Here is a 20,534-nt window from a genome sequence, read left to right as displayed (position 1 = left end):
TTATAGATAACTAGCTACTAACCTGCATTTTTATTATCCTAAATAGTTTTTAGGGACTAAAGTTTTACATTGCATTTTAAAGTGAGCTCCATAGCTTCAATACCTTAAACAAGAATAGAAACACATACAGTATAACAAGAATAGCCTTAAATTTTTATCAGTATAAAATATATCCTAAATAAGAGTAGCAACAAATAGAATATGTTCTAACAAAAATAACCTTAAATTTTTATCAATATAAAAAATCCATACCAATGTAAAATATTTGAGATCAATAGCTGCTTTTTAGTTAAAAGTAGATTCAATAATCTACCCTCTTATCCTATCATTTCTTTATCCCCCTTTTTCTTTTCAAAAGGAGGCACTTAAATCCAATCTCTTGCTTAGTTTCCTCCTTTACCATGACCTGTTAATAACTTGTAACCAACCCCTTAAATAATGACAAACATTCATAACCCACCGAATGGCTAAAGACCTCTTACCACACCTCTTGGGAATGTGGGCACCATGTTCTCTGGACTGCTTCCTGTTGTCTGGAGGTGACAACATTCTTAGGGGACCCTGAGAAACTGGGATAATGGTCATGTCCTGGAAGAGCTAGCTGTATTATTTTTTGTTTAGTTTCTGTGTGGTGGGAAATTGTAGAGCTTATCTGAAGTCTTGGCTGGATAGCTGCGAGGCTGGACCATCTCAGCTAGTAGCTTTCAAGTTGTTCCGGATGCAGAATTTTGAGGAAACTGCTAACTGCTATTGAGGCATTCTGAGAGGCTGGGTCACTTGAGCTACTTGTCTTTATTGGTGTCTGGTCATTTTTTGAAAATACATGAACTTTTAAAGGTTATATATATATATATATATATATATATATATATTTATTCAAGGTTATATATATATCTGCATTAACACAAACATGGAATATGCAGCGTGCCCAAGTTAGTTAAAGATGATTTTCTTATTCTATGTTTGAACAGGTAAAAGGAATCTGTCTACTTTATAAGTCTGTTAGGACTGCATAACCAAACTGTAATATATAAGTCTCTTTGCGTCCATATGAAAGGATGGCATGTAATAATAAGTCATGAGGACTCTGTAGATTTATCATGTCTCCTCCAGTCTCAGAGCTGTTTCTGTAGTAGAGGGACCAGCATATACATCACCTGCCCTGTAGTCTTTCTTAATTTCTTTTTTCATATCTGTAGCCAATATTTTCAGGAGGTCTCCCTCAATCAAATCTAATCATTATTGATTTTGTAGGGAATTATAACTTTTCCCCCTGTGGAAACAAAGGCACAAATCTCTTCTCCAGCACAACATATTTTCTGACTTTCATTTTAAAATTATCATATTCTTAAAATTTATAGGTTGGTTTAATTTAGTGGTTTCCATAATCCAGTGTCTCTCAGCAGCTACTGTCTTTAGTATATTAGCAGTTAAGAAATTCAGAGTCAACCAAGCACCATACAGGATCCAGACACCATGTGCATTTCCCATCCTTAAGTGGCTTATTTTTATATAACTTCACTCTCTTTAAAGGCTTTACTTTATTATCTTTTAACTATTTTTATGACGGTCTATACCCATTTTCTTTTCTTTCTTTAGCATCTAAGCACATTTTAAAATATACTGTACCTTTCTAGAGTTTTCTGTGTCTGGACCTAGTGTTTCTAAACTCCCATAGAGTTCTCTGATCAAGTGAGACAAATCTTTTTTTTCCCCCTTGATAAAAGAATGCCAAGAATGCCAACTTTATTGTGCTCAGGGGCAGCTTATATAGGGCTCTGGCCACGCCCCAGCTCTCAGGATCCTTCAGTCTCAGGCCCACCAGAAACCACTCTCCTGCCATCAAGATCTCTTGCTCAGCAGCTACAGGCACAGGTCAACAAGTTGTTTTGCTCAGTTCACTCCAGCAGGCAAAGAGTCTGAGGTAGGCAAAGAAAGTCAAGGGGCCAGGGCTCTGCAGCCCCCAACACCTTGGTTTTGAAATGTAAATAACGACAGAGGTTGTCTTTTAAAGGCTATGCAGACTAAAGGTACAAATTCCCTTATTGCTACAAAGTAATCAACATATTCAAGTTATCTTTTCTCAGTGAAAGATCTCTTAAAAGACTGTGTGAAGGGATGAGTGCTCATCATCCCTAGCACGGCCATCCTGAGTTACAGAAGAACTGTATCGTGTGTGCTCAAATAATGCTGCCTATTTTTGTAATTATTATTACCTGCTATGAGGATATCAGTGCTCTTGCTACTGCTGGCTCATCTTTCTTAGCTGTGGTTCACACGGATTCCATAGAGGATTTGCTGCACAACACATTATATTTGAGAAGCTATCTAGTGGCACGTCTTCATTAAAGCACATTTAACATATTACAACTTCATAAAGCATCCTGGCTAGAGAGACTGCCTCAATACACGCCATAGAAATTTGAAGCGCAGCTTTCATTATCAATGCGCTGTCTTCAGTGCAATGCCTGAGAAGTTTTTGCTGCTTTGGTTAGCAGGATCCAGTCAGTGCCTGCCCTCCAGTTTCTGCTGATCAGTTCAGACATCTTGTTCAGATTGCATAAGGGTGCACTGAAGTTTTGTCTCTTTTGTGGAGTACAGATTTTGTAGGAAGATGGGTATAGTTTTAGGGATGACTTTCAAGGACTGGAAAGTGAGACAAATCTTAAACTGCCATGTCAGTTGTTGCTCGGCTCAGGCTCAGCTTAGCTCATGGCCCTGGGGCGTGGCACTGGCAGCTAGCTCCAGCTCACAACAGTAACTGGGAGCCTCATCCCTGTACGCTGTGGTTTGCCTGAGAGACTGCTGGGCTAGGAATCCACATCCAGCTCCTTGTCCAGATTTTTTCTTAACTTTCTCAGGCCCTATATTTGGATGTTCAAGCCTCCACAACAGATGCCATATATAACAAGTCTTTCTCTGTCCCACCAGCCAGCTTCCAAATAATGACACAGAGATTTGTTATTAATTAATAAAGCTCAGCCTATTGCTTAAGCTTGTTCCTAACTAGCTCTTATAGCTTAAATTAACCCATTTCTATTAATATACATTTTTTTTACCATGTGGCTTTTTGCCTTTCTTTCATTCAGTATGTCCAACACCCCTCATATCTTGTTGGAATCTCATTTGCACCTTGGATATCTCCTCCTACTTTCTCTCTTTGCCAGAAAGTCCACCTATACTTCCTGCCTAGCTATTGGCTGTTCATTTCTTTATTACACCAACCACAGCAATACATTTTCACACAGTATACAAATATTCCAAAACAAAAAACGTCATTCAAAAGGTTGAAATTTAATGTTGAATTTCAAAGGCTCAAATACAGACATAATTTATTGGGATGGCAAGGAAGTTTCTCATTGTAGCCTTTCTCCATGACCAGTGCTCAGTAGTCTTCCAACTCCCCTGCTAAGTAAATGCCTATGTTTTCTTTTGTACCCTTCTAGATATTGCTTTGTCATGAATTAATCAAGAATTTAAATGGGGCTGGAGAGATGATGATGCAATGTCTTAGAGCACTTTTGCTCTTGCAGAGGACCAGGGTTTGATTCCCAGCCTCTACATGGTGCCGCACAAGCAACAGTAACTTCAGTTCCAGGTGACTCCATGTCTTCTTTTGATCTCTGCAGGCACTGGGCATGCACATGGTGCACACATGCCAATAAAACACATACACTACAGAATAAATTATTAAACTAGAATAGAAATAGAATTTATATATTCCTGTCAATATACACTCTCTTTCTGTTAACCTAAGTGTTATTAGTGACATATTATATAACCTGTTTTTACTTTACTTTCTTTTCAATATATTGTGTGCATTAGGCAACTACTCTAGTACCAAACTATAACTCTATCCCAAAAGAAGTGCTTTAGAGGTCATTTTTTAAAATTTTATTTTAAATTTTTGATAATCACACACACACAAATGCTCTATTTATGGCATTCCCTGTAGCCTTCATCACACAACTCCTTTGTCTTCCCTTCACTTCCTATCAACTTTATGCCTTTTTTTAAAAAAAAAAAACCATTATTGTCACATACACATGCTGAATCCATTTAGCATTGCCCATTTGTGCATGTGTTTAGGGTTGACTGCTTGGGATTGGATAGCCCATCAGGAGACCAGACCCTGCAGAAAACTGATAGTCCCCATCTCAGCCATTTATTAATTATAGCTCTTCCTTAGTGTAGGGCCTTAGGAAATTTCCCACATCCAGTCTGGCGTGTTGGTTGCTGTTGTCATTATGTCTTATTTATGTAATGTTTTTTTTGGTTTTAGATTCCTACCATGCCTAGAAGATACTTCTCACAGCAGGCATGCTGGTCCTCTGGCTCCCACAACCTTTCTGCACTCTTACTCTGCGGTGCCCCCTGAGCTGTAGGCATTGGCGCTGCATTGAAGATGTATCTGCTTGGGCTCGGCACCCCACAATCGCTTGTTCTCTGCATATCAACCAGACGTTTATCTCTTAGACACATCATGCAAGAGTCTCCATCTGCTGTGAGTTGAAAACTTCTTTAATGAATTGCAAACACTACTCTTATCTGTGGGTATAAAGCTAAGTCTTTAGAATATAGTTAGAAAATATATTAATTTAGGAAAATGGTAGTAGGTTCTCTTCTAGTGTCTATAGAGGTCTTATGCATGCATAAAGCATTTTCTTTTTCCCTCTCTCTATAGAGATATTGTTTCTGAGTTGGCACACACTTTTGAGGGCATTTAGACAGTTGGAAGCTCATTATAAAATTAAGTTTAGTAAGCTGAGCCATGTTGGTACACACTTTTAATTCCAGCAATCAGGAGGCAGAGGCAGGCAGATCTCCATGACTTTCAGGCCTGCCTGGTCTACAGAATGAGTTCCAGGACAGCCAGAGCTACACAGTGAAATCCTGCCTGGAAAAACCAATAATTAAATTAAAATAAAATTAAGATTTAGTCATTCACAGTGTGTGATGTTTTGAAGAACATACTTTACTAAAGGTTTCCCTGTTACTCAGCTGGCAACTAAGGATATGTGAGAGGCTAAAACATTTTCCTCCAAGTAATGAAAGAGTGAGTGCGCTTGAAGCACATTCGTCAGAGTGACTGCGGAATGACAAATACTTCGGATAATTTCTCCTTTATATTCCGTTCCAGTAAAGCCAGATAGTTCCAAATTCCACCGGATAGGAAAGTGAGGAGAAAGTGGACAATCAAAGACACTCTGTCCACGAAAGGAGAATCCTACAAGGGAAGTGAGTTTGGCGACTCTCTGGCGGTAAATGCCAGAGGTCTTTTTGAAATAAGAGCAGCATGGAGATGTTATTGAAAATGATATAAAATATTGACAAAGTGGAAACAAGCAGAAGGAAGGGATGCATTCCCTGTCTGTCTCCTGGGGCAGTGTTGGTGAGCTCTGATTTGGTGTTAAGTGACCTCTAATTCCTGTGGTTAGAATTTCATGGCCAGAGTCAGCAGATTTGCAGAGAACTGGTTGGGTTTGTAGAGCACACAGTAGACAAACATGCGTGGGTGGGTTCTCCAGGATAAGACAACCTGTGAACGTTCTAGATGAGTGTTCCATTTGACATTGGACTTACTGATAAACTCTTGCCAAAAGGGACTTTTATCTTCTATAATGGTTTGGGCCATTCTGCCTGAGATCCGCTCTGAACACCATGTTCTTATTTCAGCCAGTGTTACCATGAGGACTTCATGATGCTCAGGATGATGGCACTGGCCAGGACTTCACCTAAAGGATAATTAGGATTTAATTTATCAAATCTGCCAAATACAGAAGGTCCTATACGTCAAAGCTTGAGAGTGCTTTTGTACTGAAGTACTAAAGCCGTCTCTTTAATATTCTTGAATGTAGTTCTAGTATTCCACAGGATCCCATTCTATCACAGTCTGTCTGTCTATGACTGTGTATTATCCTTTGAGGATATTTGAAAGTCTTTGTTGTTGACAATGCTGTAATTTAGCCTTCTTCACTTAAACCAAAGGTAAAGGTTTGTAGGGATTGTATTTGGCTATCCTCACACATTATAACAGATGAATCAACACCACCAAAGTTGTAAAACTACTACTTCAGGCTCATCCTCAGGCCCATGAGCTTAGTGTGCATGCATGCCTCTTATTCATTTATTTAGAGCACAGCTGAACTATTATGGTTCAATATTGTGATGGGTGAGACGACTCCATCAGTAAAGTGCTTGCTTTTTGCAAGCACAAGGAACTACCTGAATGTGACCCCTAGAACTCATGTTAGAAAAGCTGGTATTGGTGGATCACACTTATTATTCCAGCACTGGGGAGGCACTGGAACTTAGTAAGTTCCAGGTTAGTGAGAGACTCTGATTCAAAAGAAAAGGTGGAAAAAAATATATGGCACCAAAGGGATGCCTTCTTGTCTCAGCACGCTCTCTCTGTCTCTCTCTCACGTGTACCTGTACACACATACGCACGCACGTATGCACGCATATGCCGCCCCTTCACTGAGACGATTCAATGCTATAGCACTAGCAAACAAGAGGGAATGATTGATTTAGAAGGCACATGGGCTAAATGAAGGGAAAGGAGTAAACATCAAGAGACTGCTGAAGCAGTGCTAGCTTCTCAACACCGTATAATCGTGGTCGCTTCAGTTATACGAGGGTCTCTCAAGTCTGGCCGAGTTGGGAGCATTTTCAGAGAGTTCCAAGTGAGACACAGTGAGAAGTGCTTTTGGCTTTCTCTTCAGTCTGTCTGAATCCTCATCATCTTGCTTTCTTTTTAGCCGCTGATCAGGCTGAGTGACATTAAGCACACATCCATGCTCTCATTCCTCATGCCTGTCTGTTCTGCCACTCCTGGAAATGCTTTCTGTATTTTTTTTTTCAAGCAGAATGTAATGCCCCTTATTTATTGTCAGAATTTCCAAATCTAAGGATTGGAAAAGAAAGACAAAAGACAGTACAGACTGAGGCTATTCCCAGTTTTGCTTTCGGTAGGCAGATGAGCAAGCTGAAACAGGAAACTCTTTTCTAGCCAAAACCGTCAAAATGACTGTGTCACTTGGAAACTCCATTATCATGATAGATGGAGGTTAACATTTCTGTCTTTTTGCATCCCTTCTATAAAAATTTAAAGTACCCTTAAAACATAGAATAAGGAGATGACAATGAGAAGAAATTCCAAAAGAAAAACTTGAAATATGTGCTTGTTAAATGTGTGCTTTCTTTTTGATGTCTATGTCTAATTTATTTGCTTCTTCCTTCCCCTTCATGCCTTCAGAAGGTTGACTGGATCCTGGCACACTGCTGCAGAAATCCACGTGCTCTCTGTATGTGTCCTGTGTACGTGTCCTTCTCTCCCTTCCTCTAGTGGAGATCCTTGCAGATCTCATATTATCCTCACCAGTCACCTGCTGCCTAGTTCTTCATCTACCTCATAAAACCTCTAAAGCAACCATTTCCTCTGTTTGCCAATGCATGGCGGCCTTCAGCCTTTCTGTCACATCAAGCCTGTTTCTTCTTCCTGTCCGCCTTCCTCCTCCTCCTCCTCGTCCTCCTCTTCGTCCTCCTCTTCCTCCTCCTCCTCCTCGTCCTCCTCTTCGTCCTCCTCTTCCTCCTCCTCCTCCTCGTCCTCCTCTTCCTCCTCCTCCTCCTCCTGCTTTGGCTCTTCCCTTCCCTTCCCTACTTTTTTTTATGTATCTTCTTGCTCTAATAAAAGCTTGGTTCTCTTGGTCATTGATGAACATTATCAAACACCAATTATACATAACCTCCCCCCTTTAACCCTCTGTGTTCCACTATTTTTTTGGCTTTTCACTGATTTAGAAAAGTTCTCCTTTGTCATCCCCAAACTGGGTGAATGATTCGGATTTTGAGTGCTTTTATTTCTTTGCCTATTTCCCTTTCATAATTAAAAGTATATCAGAAGAGCTTACCATTTATTTTATAGTAAAAAGTGTATGATTATTTGAAAAATGATGTTGCTATACAGTCCTGATTGGCCTGGAACTTGCAGTGTGGACCAGATTGTAGACTGGTCTTGGACTTCTTGCAATCTTTCTGACATTATAAATTTTTGAGTGGAGGGAGGGTAACAAAACAAAACAAAAAGTTTATAAAAATACCACTGAGTTTGCTTTGTCTTGGCAACTGATATTCATTGGCAAAAAAATATGAGTTTTCTCCAGTGGGGCCCCGCCGGGTATATTAGCCACACTTCAGGGCAGTTCCCATAGCCAGGAGTAGTTGTCTAAAGCAAAACAAACTCAATGGTATTTTTATAGACTTCTGGTCTCATTTATCTTTGAGCATTTTTTGTCTTATTAGTCTTTTGATTGTTTATTTTGATTTTTATTATTTTTTTAAAAAAAGATTGTCATCAAGTAAGAAAGCAAGCAATTGATTTATGAAGATGATGGGCAGCAAGCATAATATAATTTTATTGAGGTCAACATGGGAGAGGCCAATCACTTGTCACTGACTATGTCCTTTCATATGCATGTAAAATGTAGCAAATTCTATTTTGTTGGGACTGAATACAGAGATTTGAAATGGGGCTCCTCAGCAATGGTAGGGCTAGTACTTAGATGAGGCAGTTGAAGAAAACATGGACAGTTGTTCCTGCTAGACTCATGGGTCTAATGGACTTTTAGTTGATGTGGGAGTCCCCTCTGTGTACTGTGATTACCATTAATAAATAAAGAAACTGCTTTGGACCTATAGCAAGGCAGAACTTAGGTAGGCAGGAAAAGCTGGACTAAATACTGGGAGAAAGAAAAACAGAGTCAGGGAGATGGCATGGAGACGCCACCAGAGTCAGACATGCTGGAAACTTTAGCCGGTAAGCCACTGCCACGTGGCAATACAAAGAATGCTAGAAATGGGTTAACTTAACATTTAAGAGTTAGCCAATAAGAAGCCAGAGCTAATGGGCCAAGCAGTGATTTAATTAATACAGTTTCTGTGTGATTATTTCGGTTCTGGGTGGCTGGGAGGAACCAGCAGCTCCTCCTATATTTAGTTAAGAAGAAACTCTAGATGAGCTAAAAGCTCTTGTTTAGAACCTTGCAAGCTTTAGTTGATTCTCTTGTGCTTTGCAGGAAAAGGAAGGCCTCAGGACCTCATATCTCAGTATTGTGCTACTCTCTTGAGAGGCTTTCTCAGTTGGCCTTCTCAACTCCATTAGCAGAACAGCAGTGAGGTTTGACCTCCAGAATTTATGACATTCTCCTGAATGACTGTGATTGTTTCCCAGCCTTCCCTTCATGATCCTAATAAAAAGATTTCCCTGAAGCTGTAATTGCTCTCTTAGCTTCTATGTCAGTTTAACACAGAAATTAGAAACTCAGTAGTCGGACAGAGGAGAGTGAGGTTCTGTAGTGACCTGGATGGTGCATGAATGCATGATCCACTGAATGGTAGACAGACTAGAATTCCTCCCTTTTATCCTCTTTTCTTCTTGCTCCTCCTCCTCTGTTCTTCCTCTTTTCTCCTTCCCTTCTTCTTTTGTATATAGGGTCTCACTATGTAGCCCTGCCTGGCCTGGAACTCACAGAGCTCCACCTGCCTCTGTTTCCTGGGTGTTGGGATTAAGGGTGTGTGTGTGTGTGTGTGTGTGTGTGTGTGTGTGTGACCTAGCACAACCTCAGATTAAAATTCATTTAAAACATTTCAATGACTACATGTACTATTGGACAGTGTGTTTCAATGATGTTAAATAGGGAGTTATCATAAAGGGCCTTCTGAATGTCCTCTTTCCTTGTCTTAACTTGCATCAAATATCTTGGCCTACATCTGATGTATTGGTGGGGTAGACCTGATATTTTATGTTACATCTGTTCATGATTGAGTTAGATTAGGAGACTGAAAAGTATCAATATTAGTTCACCTGAATTGTCACAGTAATGACAATGGCTGGTATGCTGTTACACAGTACTTTTGCAAAAGGCTATTTTTTCATGGTTACTATTATTTTATTATAAGCTCTCCTGAGTGGTAACCTAGTCTAAAGCCAGAAAATACAGCCTAGGACACAAAGTCAAAGCAGTGCATTTCAATGTTCCCTAGAGGAGGAAGTCACTAAACACTGTGAGAATTTAATATGGCTGCTTATTTCCTCTTGAACCTAGTGATATTTTAATACTCATCAGCAATATTTATGAATAACCAATTTAATTTATTCATTTAAGTGATTTAAGCTTTCTCTACAATAGATTTGTGTCACCTTAACTCATAAAGAAGCTGTATTTTTGCTGCACATGATGGGACACACCTTTAATCTTGGCACTCAGGAGGCAGAGGTAGGAGGATTCCAGAGAGTTTGAAAGGCTGTATAGGGAGTTAAAGGCCAGGCAGGGTTTCCTAGCCATGAAGACCTGTCTCAAACAAACAAGTTATAGTTTTAAAAATAAAATAAACCTATGGTATGTTAATTTAATTCAGTAGAAAACAAAATTACGCTATTAGACAATAGTTTAGGAACATATCTGCTGTATTTCAATAAGGGTCTTGTCAAATAAAGAAACAGAAGTTTGTGATATTTAATTTTACATATTCGCAATAATTTAAAAAAGTTGTAACTCAAGATCATATAGGAGCATCCTCTTGACTAAAACAGAAAGGTACACATGCCTTTTGTATGAAATGTAGATGACAGAGAAGATGGGAGATTCAGAATCTTTGCAACTTGGGGGTCTTTAGCTGTGGTGTGCAATTCTTCCGTTCAGCCCCTCGCTCGTGAAGACTTCCATTTTAGAACACAGCGTCCGTTACACAGCAGACGTGTACGTGCAAGGGTTTGTTTAACTTAAAGAGATATAACATCTTACAAGTTCTCCAAACAAAGATGGCTGGTTCAAAGTTCCCTGGCCAGTGGTAAGTACACTGAAGCAATCAGCACGGCTCTGGTGATGCCCTGTTAAAGTGTCACTATGCGTGGGCTTCAGGGTTTGCTCAGGGAAGCCGCGATAACCTTGACTCTCTTTCACAGGATTCCAGGTGGATTAGTCTGAGACCCACATTCTTACGTTTTTCCAGCTGCAATGTTTGCCTGGAGGTAATGCAATTCGACTTCAGGTTACTTTGGTTCATACTGCTGGTTTCTTTGTCGGATGATCTTGTGTGTGCTTTTCTTGATGCTCCATTAATTTCTTTTCTTCTTAGAGCTCAGTTTTATTCAGTGCATTCCACTTGATGTACGATAGTCTAAGCCAATTGGTAGGGAGCATTGTAAACAGCAGGGTTACGTCTGTGACTTGATGAGGTTCGGCTTCTTCTTAGGTGACTTCTTAGTTGCTGAAATAGAAATAGACCTTACATTTAAATTTCCTTCATACCTTTTCATAGAATGACAACTCATCTGTTTCTAGTGCTGAATAATATATCCATTATATGGATATATTATAGTTTTTCCCCATCTACATTTAAAAGACAGCTTGGAGCTGGGCATGATGGCTCCCACATATAATCTCAGGATTTGGGAGGCAGAGGCAGGAAGATTGTCATGGGTTTGAATCTCCTAGTCTATGGAGTAAGACCATATATATAAACAAACAAACAAACAAAAAACAGTATCTTAGTTGTTTCCAGGCTTGACATTTAGGACTAAATCTTTATAAAGTTAGTGTTTCCTTATTGCTAAACCTTAAGGTTCAGAAACACAATTTTTTTGTTTGTTTATTTTACTGAGCAAGATCTTGCAATGTAGTCCTGACTATTTTGTGCCTCATAGTGTAAACTATGCTGGTCTCAAACCAACAGAGAGCCACTTGCTTCTGCCTCCTGAGGGCTGGAATTAAAGGCATGTACCACCTTGTCTGGCTTATTACATGGTTTTAGTAGTAATTCTATATGTTTCCCCCCTCCAAATTCTTTTATTTTTTTGGCAGTGACTTTTTAGGACCAAAAAGTTAATTTTATTGAAACTCAGTTTGTAATTTCTTTTATTTATAAGATTGTGCCTTTTGTGTAACATTTAAAATGTCATCACCAAACTGGAGCCATTTAGATTTTTTTCCTGTTATATTATTTCATAGCCATTCCATAGTTTTATGTTTCAATTCATATCTAGGATACACTTAAGGTTAATTTTTATGGAACTTATTGTTTTTGCCTGACTCATGCTTTTAGCATGTGGTTGTCCTGTTTTTAATGTGTTGAAACCAGTACCTTTTTCTCTTTGTGTTGTTCTTAGTCTTTTTCCAAAGATTCTTGACTGTATTCACTCGGGTGTATTTCCAGGCCTCTGTCCTGTTCCTGCAAATTCTCTGGTTAGTGCCTCATAGTCCCAGCCACTCTTGCTTCTAGTAAATCTTAGAGTGGTTTCAGTTTTCTGACTTTGTTCAATGTCGTTTGCTTACTGTGGCTCTTTTGCCTCTTCCTATAAACTTTGGAGTCAGCTCACCAATTGTTGCAAAATGACAAGTAGACTATTTATTAGTGACTGTACTGACTCTATTAACCATTTTGAATGCAACCAAATCAAGACAGTGCCAAGTTTTTCTATATCTGTATATTTGGTAAGTTTTCTGATTTCTTTCATAAATCTTATAATTTTCCTTATATAAATGTTACAGAAAATCTCTTGTTAAGATTCTTATGTTGATACAGCTGCAGCACATCCTTACCCCTAAGGCTCAGGAAAAATCATGGAGGGGGAAGAAAAGCCTGTAAGAACCAGGATGCTTGTTGCTAGATAGTATTCCCTAGAGATAACACGGAAGACGCACCTATGGCAACTCAACAATAAACTTGCCTGAATAAGATCAGTATGATGACAGCACCAGTTGACATGACAACAGGAATGGAAGAAATTCTACAAGATCCCACACGTTGATGACAGGTGGCCAGTGGTTGTTGAGAAGGAGAGAATCAATTTCCTATAGAAACAAACTTCCAGATAGGTTGTCCAATTGCTGGACATACGTACATGCAGACAATGCTTAGTAGGTTTCAGTGCACACACACACACACACACATACACACACACACACACACACACACACACACCAATAATAAAGAAGAGGCCATGAATTTGGGAGGAGGAACAAGAGAAGTAAGAGGATGGATGGGGGCTGAGAATAATGTAGACGCAGTGTTCATTTATGAAGTTCTCAAAAAGTTTACAAAGAAAAAATTATTTTCTTTCTCCTTCCTTCCTTCTTTCCTTCCTTCCTTCCTTTCGTCCTTCCTTCCTTCCTTCCTTTTTTTTTTTTTGAGACAGGGTTTTTTTTTTGTCTAATCTTGGCTAGCCTGGAACTCACTATGTAGGCCGGACTGGCCTTGAACTCACAGAGATCTCTGCCCTCCTCTGCCTCCCAAGTGCGGGAATTAAAGGAATATTCCACTGTGCCTGGTTAAAACCAAAATTCTTATTATAGATTTGTGCCTATAGAAATCTCGTTTGGAGTGGAAGCTAATGTAAATGGCATCATCTTTTAAATTTTAAATTCTATTGTCAATTGTTTATATGTAGGAAAGTAATTAATCCTTACATCCTAAAAACTTTTGTAATTGTTTATAGTGTGAAAAGAGTTTTTCTTGATTCTTTAAGTTTACACAAAAAAGTCAAGATATTTTAACTGATTTTGCAGTTTGTACTGATTTCTCCTTTCCTATTGTATTGTGCTAGGTTTCCAGTAAAATAATGAAAGGAACATGAACAGCCTAGTTTCTGAACATGTTCTTTTTCTTTCATAACACAAATTCATTGCTTTTCTGAACCTGTTGAAGTAGAGATTTTCACTTTATTACGCTCCTGGTATGCTTTCAGTGCTTTTAGATGTATCAAAAAAAAAATGATACCCTCAGTTTATAGCTGAGGACATTGGGGCACAAAGTTACTTTGTCCAATGACAAAGGCTCATTCCTGGTTGAGGGAAGCTCAAACCCAGCATTCCAAGCGTTGGTCACTTCGCTATCTTAATCCAGAAGTCAGTGTGAAACTTAATTCTCCGAATTAGTCACTGTCTCATATTAGTGAGAGACCGCTTTATTGCAATTATCACTAGAGCTTTCCAGAGCTGCAAACTGTCACCCACGTTATAGAACGATAGGGACTCCTTGTTGACTCATACACAACTGCTGGACTCAGCAGCTCTCCTCTCCCTAATCCAGGCTAGTCCTTGAAAGGCATTTGTGTGTGTGGACTTTCTGTAATTCATTTGCCCAGAGTATACTTTTCAATGGACATAGTTCACTCTTTGTCAATGAGTGTTGTGGAGGGTATTTGCCATCTGCTTGGACTTTGCAAATTTTCGGTGATAAAGGATTCCAGCACAACTCTCAGGTCAGCGGCCTTTGGTGGTGGATAAGCTGGTGTTGAGAATGACTGAATGAATTCATTCTGTAATACGTCCAGTGATATCTGCTGGAAACTTCTTGTACTTTGGAGGCATTTGCAACCATCAGAGATGACTGTTAAGTGTAAAATGTAAAGACTATTTTTATACAATACGAAAATTTAAAAGCACTCTGAATGAATGGAAGTGTCTATTGCTTGTAACCGGCGCTCATATCCTCCTGTCTTGCATTATAGGTTTTGTGTGTATGTGTATTTCCCCTCTCATCTTTGCTTTTAGTTTATAAAATCCTTGAAGGAGTTAATCCACTGTGTGTGTGTGTGTGTGTGTGTGTGTGTATTTCATAAAAGCTTGAAACTGTTTCTCTACAGCACAAACTGGAGAACATTTTTTGGACTAACTCTTTGCCCAAATCAAACAACTGTACCTATCAATCATATTCTTTGCACATGATATTTACTTTTAGGATCAAGTCATGTAGACACAATCACCAAAATAGACTCATGTTATTGGTTAATATGAAGTGACTTGCCTTGTTAACTGGGTTAATTGATTGATACTAAGCAGATTTATCTTCTGGTGATTCATAAGGCCTACAGAAAAAGATGGAAGCTCATTGGATTTCCTATCCAGGTTAATTTGGTTTTAATTGTGTGAACAATAGGTACAATCAGTTAATTATACCTAAGTGAGCTCTCACAATGGTTAAATATAGTTGTCTCCATTGCGTACTGTTGGCGATAGACAAAGTAATGTAGGCTCTCTACTGTCTCCAAGGTCCACACGAGATAATGGAATCTGTTTTGCATACCAGGTTCCCCACATCTGCATCCATACTCTTGCAGTTTTCTTATTGTCCCACATCTGCTTCTTTTCTTCAGGCTTTGTTTCCCGTCCTCCATGCCAAGTCCTCTAACCTGCAGAACTGAGGGTTCCATCTTCAGCGCTCAACTCTTCATTGTGTGTACACTTTTCCTGAGTGACCAGGACATTTCTAATAGAAAATTCTCCTTTCTTCTCTTAAATGTGGATTGTTTTGAGTAATGAGAATAATAAAATGTTGAATGAGAAGAATAAAATGTCGAAATTGTACTCAGTTTTCTGAGACCTCGATACAGTGGGTTTCTGATCACTTAGACTATAGAACTTTCTCATTTCCTTGTGTGGGTAACCTGTAAGACAGTGTGGCCACTGGGGTACTGCTTTGCTTTGTTACAGATACACAATGTTATTTCTTCTGAACACTTTTGAAATAAGACCCAATGCTGGTCTCAGTCTGCTTTTTTAAATAGCAGGGATGAGGAGGCTGGTTAAAATGTACTGAATGTTTGGTCTGGGGAGATGGCATAGTAGGCAACAGCACTTGTTGTGCAAGAGAGAAAACCTGGATTCAAATCCCCAGCACTGGGGACGGGATAGAAGGAAGGATCACTGGGCTTGCAGGCTGCCAGCCTAACTCCAGGTTCAGTGAGAGTCCCTGTCTCAAAGGAACAAAGTCAAGAATGATAGAGCAGGACATCTGATGCCCTCCTAGGCCTCTGTAGTGCATGCACACGTGTGCATATCTACACACATGATGTGTGCATGTACCACACACATGCACCACATGTATATACTACACATAGACACAAGAATCTTTTTTAGTTTTAAAATTTTCATGGCAGCATGTGCTGATATTCTTCACACTCCATATGCACCGCCACCTAGTGAATCCTTGTACATGTTCCATTAGAATTGTCCCTAAGAATCAGGCAAGCGCCATGGCACAGTGACAGAGTGATTTACTAATTCTCACCTAGTGAGTAATGATAGAGCTGCCATTTGAACTTGGGAAGTCCTTTCCCATGTCCGTGCTTAGCAAATGAGTAAGAGGTCTCAGGCAGCAGTGACGAGAGAGGATGAAGATGTGTGGCAAGTACAGGAGATGGCGCATGGTCACTTGAGTGAGCAAGGTGAATGAAGACAGGATGTGCACAGCAGTTCTGTGGGGTGGCCTCGCACCTGCCCCAGAAAGTCTCTCAATCTGCAGAAAGGCAGCTCCTTCCTCCCAGCGCTGAGCACCCTGTTTTACTCCTGCTCGCCCCCTTCACTGCACTTGCCTTGTATTTACCACCACAGGCCACGCTGCTTTTGTGGTAGGGAGCAGTTCTGGACCTGAGCGGCCAACGTCTTCCAACATTCCACAGATGTTTCACTTAACGTGCTTAGTTTGAACGGTAATCCTCAGTGCAACCAGAGTGAAACAGGCTGCAACAAGCTCAAGCCCCATCTTCTTATGTGGCAAGCGTGTGTGGGCTTGTCACCTGGGGTTAAAATTTGGAAAGGCTATTCTTTCTGTATATCTATTAGCAGTGACAACCCAATAAAGGGAAAGGTATACTTAACACTTATAACAAAGTGTTCCATGACTGCTCTTCATAAAAACTGAAAAAAAAAGGTATTTCATATGCACATATGTGTGCATGTGTGTATTTGTGTGGGCATGCATGCCGCGGGAGGGGGGCTGTCAGACAACTCGAGGAGTCACTTCTTCCCTCACGTGAATCCCAGGGATCGAGTGCAGGCTGTTAGGCTTTGTGGCAGGCACCTTTACCCACAGCACCCTCTCAATATTCCCTATGACTGCTCTAGAAAGAGTAGAGTTATATAAAGGAGTGAATTCTATTTTGGATCCATAGTGAGACCCCTCCCCCCCGCAAAAAAAAAGTAGACGCAGCAACTTTAAAGAAATTAAATTCATTATTGGCTAACAGACAAAAACGTAGAAATTGTACCAAAAGTGTAGCTCAGGGGTAGAACATTTTTACTACATTCGCAAGTCCCTGGATTTAATTTCCAGCACAGCAAAATAGTAAGTAAAGTTATACTTATTAATTGGACAACCTCTGGTATGTTGATGTGAGTATGCACTGTATAACTTTAAAATCATATTTATTTACTTGGAATTTTTCTTATTTAAGATTCTTTGTACATATGTGGTTATGTGCTGTGAATACAGGTGCTCATGAAGGCCAGGTATTTGGATCCCATTGGAGCTAGGGTTATGGGAGCTGCCTCGTTGGATGCTAGGAACCAAATTTGACCCCTCTGCAAGAGCAGTTTATGCTCTTAGCTGCTGAGCATCTCTCCAGCCCCACACACAGTATAATGTTTAAGTTCAAATATATCTATCTTTTCAAAGGTTTTTCATTTATTATGGTGAGAACTTTAAAAATCCCCTTTTATCTTTGAAAAATCTATCCTAAGCAAGTTGGTCATATATTTATGGGTTTATATGTATAAATAACAGCATCAGGTCAAGAAGAGGAGACTGCGAATTTAGTAGGTGTTAGGAGGACACAGGAAGGGTAGGAGAGGGAATGAAGAGATGATCTGATTATATATTTTCTTTTTTCTTTTCTATTTATTTTCATTGAGCTCTACATTTTTCTCTTCTCCCCTCCCTGCCTCTCCCCTCTCCTTCTACCCTCTCCCATGGTCCCCATGCTCCCAATTTACTCAGGAGATATTGTCTTTTTCTACTTCCCATGTAGATTAGGTCTGTCTCTCTTAGGGTTCTCATTGTTGTCTAGGTTCTCTGGGATTGTAATTGGTGGGCTGGTTTTCTTTGCTTTATGTTTAAAACCCACTTATGAGTGAGTATATGTGATAATTGTCTTTCTGGGTCTGGGTTACCTCACTCAAAATGATGCTTTCTAGCTCCATCTGTTTGCCTGCAAAATGATCTGCTTGTATTTTAATTGCATGAAAAAAAATCTGTCCATGTTGTTTTCTTTAACATCAATGTGCTGTGCTATTGCACAGCAGATCTTCCTGTTCCTATCTAACTTTAATGTGACAGCCATTGATCTGCCTTGCCTGGCTCTTACCTTTCTGCATCTCTCCCCATCTCCTGCACCTGCCATTCTACTCCATGAGATCAGCTTTCCAAGAGTCCACACATGAGCAGATCATGGAGCACCCGACGGCTTGTGCCTTAAAGTTCCTTCCATGGTTTCTCAAAAGACAGGACTTCATCTTTGGCTGAATACTGTGGAGTCACAGATACACTAGTGCTTCGTTGCCTGGGCTGTAACCAGTGTCTTTTTTTTTTTCCTCCTTCAGATTCTGTTGTATCTTCTACCAACTGCGTGGCTTCTTCCTGGGAATTTTACAGAGAAGGTTCAAAGCCATCTGTGACATCCAGGGACTCTGAGAACAAAGAATAAACAAATCACCGGACACAGGGTTCACCTGCATACCTTTTGGAAGAAGAAACACATCGCCTTTCCTCGGGAATTTTCCCATCGACAGCCAGGGATGTAACTTTGCTGATGCCATACTTCTGAGGGACTATCAGAGAACAGTCATACTGTTGGTTTTGAAATACCAGGAACCGAATTCAGAGCCCTGTGCATGCCAGGCAACTGTTCTACCGCTGAACTATACCCCAGGACCCTAATTTATAATCTGTTCTGTTCACTGGTTTGGGTCTTAGACATGTTACTAAATCTCTCTCATTCTATCTCAGCCTTAGCTTTATAAAACAAGACAATGATGATGTCCTGAAATAAAGTCCTCAGGGGGGAACGGGTGCACTGATGTGCGTAAGTACTGTTACGAGCGACACAGTTAGGCATTTTACTAATTTTTGTTAAATACATTACAATCCTTGGCATTGTTCCCGCCACACATACTCTGTGGGAGCTGTGAACCCCCAGATCCTTAATTTCTTGTAAATAACTTGTTTTCCCCTGATCTGAGTACCTACAGCTGCTCTGAGCACAAGACCCTCAGGAGTTCCTGATAGCAGGGGAATGGTTTCTGGTGTGTTTGGCTGGGGCATGGCTATCTATCCCTATATAAGCTGCCCCTGGACACAATAAAGGGGGCATTCTTGGGGCATTCTGGCATCAAGGGTGACCCCTGCCTCTCTCTGTCTATCTCAGTGTGTTTCAATCTCCAGCCCCTTGCCTGGCTCGCGAACTGTATGGTAGCACATAGAGCGCAGATGGGCGTCATGTGCTGCAATACTCAATGCTCTGTGGAGTTACTGGGGTCACTGTACTTCCCAAGGAGCGCAAAGGCTCTTGGGATGCAAGCATTCACACTCTTCCAAATGCAAAAACTAATAGAATAGATAGGACAATAGTTAAAGACATAAGATAGTTACAATTTAATAAACCATACAAATTGGAGAGCTATAACTAAGGATGGAAACAAAATGATGACTACACTAACAATCTAGGACTCGAGGAGAGAAGAACTAAAGATGTGTTTCAAAGATGGGAAGATTTGCACAGACTACATGGGAAAGCCGTCCTGTCAGCAGAGCTTGTGGTCTGGAAATGAACACACAGACTGGGGGAAAGGAGGTCACCTCAGAGCACCTTATACATTGCTTACCTAATGGGGTGTTTTTACATCTTGTTGACTTGCAAAAAAAGTTACAATATGGTGAACGATGGAATTTGTCTATGAGAGAGAAAGAAAGCATTATGCCATAGAGATCGTTTCTTCATCTCTTTTTTTTTTATCCATATCCTCATCAATTCCAGCAACAGTTGGAGCATGTATGGTGTGTCAGCCCCGCGCTAGCCAGCAGGGACAGTCTGAGCATGTGTGGTGTGTCAGCCCCATGCTAGCCAGCAGGGGTGCTGCAGTGACAAGCCAGTGCTGCTTCCTGGGACTTTATAAATTAGTGCAATCAGATTACAGACACTGTGAGTGCCAAGGAAAGAGACTTGGCGTTTACTTAATGAGTAATGGGGAATCATCAAGGCATGTTTTTAAAAAAGTGGCATTTTAGGGTTTTTCAGTTGATAAGGACTAGAGATGTGGACATCGTTTCTGAGCTGAGGGGCTTGGAAGTGAGAGCTTGAATCGGAACAGGCCAGTGTCCTGTGTGTAAGGATAAATAGGGGGTTGGAATAGAACCATTTAACTAAGTAAAAGTATATGGTGGATCAAAATCTTTAGGTGAAGTCACTCCAAAGCTATGGAGAATTAAGGTATCATATGCCAAATACCTCTTCCCCTCCATGCTCAGGGATATTTTGAAAGATGGGGTAGAAAGATCCTAAAAGTCAAAAGGAGTAGACGTTTCCAGCAAAACAGCATTTTTCAGACGTGAGTGAAGTTGTACAAAGGATCTCCCAGCAGCTGGGACTGAATGCAAAGGCTTGCACAAGGTCAAGACATGTATGGGGGAGGGCTCATGAAGCCTCACCTCTACCAGAAGATCTATTGATTGAGGGAGGCTTGAGTATGCAGGTGCTG

The 20,534-nt window shown here is 40.3% G+C and overlaps 2 long non-coding RNA genes across 2 annotated transcripts; one reads left to right on the top strand and one right to left on the bottom strand.

The window, feature by feature from the left end:
• Positions 1-10,132: 10,132 nt before the first annotated feature.
• Positions 10,133-12,675, bottom strand: LOC119803974. Its single transcript, XR_005283773.1, has 2 exons — positions 12,145-12,675; positions 10,133-11,271 (listed from the first exon to the last, which is right to left on the bottom strand). It is a non-coding gene; the product is annotated as an uncharacterized LOC119803974 (long non-coding RNA).
• Positions 10,857-18,857, top strand: LOC119803970. Its single transcript, XR_005283771.2, has 2 exons — positions 10,857-11,032; positions 18,381-18,857. It is a non-coding gene; the product is annotated as an uncharacterized LOC119803970 (long non-coding RNA).
• The last annotated feature ends 1,677 nt before the right edge of the window (positions 18,858-20,534 follow it).

This window comes from Arvicola amphibius, chromosome 1 (genome assembly GCF_903992535.2).
Source record: "Arvicola amphibius chromosome 1, mArvAmp1.2, whole genome shotgun sequence".
Taxonomy (NCBI): domain Eukaryota; kingdom Metazoa; phylum Chordata; class Mammalia; order Rodentia; family Cricetidae; genus Arvicola; species Arvicola amphibius.
The sequence above is the reverse complement of the archived record's forward strand: the minus strand, read 5'-3'. Positions and strand labels throughout refer to the sequence as shown.